This window comes from Poecilia formosa, unplaced genomic scaffold (assembly GCF_000485575.1).
Source record: "Poecilia formosa unplaced genomic scaffold, Poecilia_formosa-5.1.2 Scaffold145, whole genome shotgun sequence".
NCBI classification, from domain to species: Eukaryota; Metazoa; Chordata; class Actinopteri; order Cyprinodontiformes; family Poeciliidae; genus Poecilia; species Poecilia formosa.
The window spans coordinates 87104-89206 of record NW_006800084.1 but is presented as its reverse complement, the minus strand read 5'-3'; positions in this window follow the sequence as shown (position 1 = coordinate 89206).

Sequence of the window (2103 nt, the reverse complement as noted above, 5' to 3'; positions counted from 1 at the left end):
TTAGAGTTTTATCTTTGCTTTTGGTGCCAATATTTTGGGGATTTATTATACTTGCAAATATGAAATGTTGTTGTCAGTTATTATAAAACGTAATGTCAGAGTTAAATACCTTTTTTTGTTGATCACAAAAAACTATTCAGTTATAAATAATTTCATTGTTTGTTATTTGCATTTCTTTTATTTCGAAGTAAATACACGTGTTAATTACTACTATGTGGGTAACATTGTTTCACTTAACGCAATTCTGTAACAGTTTTCGGAGCCCAACATGATATTTTTTGACAAAGAGGTTTAGCTGCAGCACTACCGACTGCGCCTTGATGTGTTCTCGTCCCACAATGCACCACAATGTGCGGGTCTGCATTGCAGGCAGGTCAGTTTAATTCCCACACTCTTACATTATGGAGGATCCTGGTCTATAGGTGCAGAGTGTGGTTTGAGTCGGCTCACCTGAATTCAGAAGAACTTTCCTGGATTGAAAAATCTTTACTGTGTGGATTTATTTATTTATTTTTTTATTAAAAATGACCCTTTTTATGTACACTGTACAGAAACCGACTTTAGCCTCTCTCTCTTCTTTTTTACTGTAGAACTGGTTGTACTAGTAGAGAACCTGAGCAGTGATTTGCACAAAATCATTCTGCAGATTAAAATGCGTCTTGTGTATTCACACTTTTTTATTTCCTGCTAATTTACAAAGACACATTTAATAAAATTTAAATCATATGCTGAACCCCTTCTTATCTCAGCTGTTGCAATGGCCACCAAACTAAATAAATATGCTGGCCTCTCCACCGGCACCCTGGCAGTGTTATGAGCCTATGCTTTATGAATATGAATATAATTTTAATAGAGTTGAAGAAAACTATCAGAAGCAAACAGTAACCCTCTGTGCAATAAATAATTTTTTCCGACACAACAAGAAAACAATACAGCAATCACAAGAAAAGGAGCTTCGTGATTACAAGAGAATAAGGGGGGAAATGATTCTGAGCTTGCAAGGCAATTATGGATTATGAGAGTTAAATCTGTTACACTCAATATGATATGAGTTATGCAGATCATGAGTGGTACTTAAATGCACCGTCACGCTCTGTCTGAATTTGTAGCCACGGAGAGCTGTAGCAGGTAAACAACTACAACCACACAGCGATACGAAGTAGCTAAACTGAATGGAAGACAATAATATTCTGGTTTTTAAACCATAACTTTATTTTGAGCTCAACGGAAAATATAGTTTTTTTGTTTAATCCTCAGATATCCTGTTGTTATGTCCTCATGTGCAGAGGCAGAATTGTACTCAAGTAGGAGTAGCACTACTACTTCAGTTGTTACTCGAGTAAAAGCAAAAAGTCGCCGTCCAATGAAAATACTCAAGTGAGAGTACAAAAGTATTGGGTGAAATGGCTAGCCAAGTATTGAGTAACTGATCATAACGTCTGGTTTAACATTTAAAGGGGCAGTGTTATTTTTTAGTTTTAGTTTTTAGCTTTACATACATCATGTTATAATTTGATTCCCTCATCAGAAACATACCTGGAGTGTCGCTGTGATTATTTCACGCGTGTTTTGAGTAATCCTTTAATATCCCAGCTGACCAAGCGCCGCCTTAAAGGACAAAACTCCTCCTCGAAGCTGCAGTTTCCAAGTTTCAGAACATCTGAGTACCACTGAATATCATTATTACAAAAATAACTAAAAAGGCAAATTAGACACTTTTAAACGCCCTTCGTTCTTGTCCTCCTTGACTATCCCGACATTTTATTAATAAATAAACATTCTAGAATTGCCCATGCAAATAACCTAACCTGAAGCTCCTCCTCACTCCCTCCATTCATTTATTTATTTATTTTTAATCACTCTATGCTTCTGTTCGTATAAAACGTCTGTTAGGTGGTTAGACAGGCTGTGATTAAACGGGAATAAATCAGCCCATTTGGCCCCGCAGTTACAGTTTCTGCTCTGAAACACCTGCAGGGGACAGCGCAGGATTATGCTGTGCACAACTACACTGCACCCACACACACAACAGGGAAGGATGCTGGGATGGATGGATGGATGGATGGATGGGAAGATGGAGAGAACATACTTACTTGGCATATA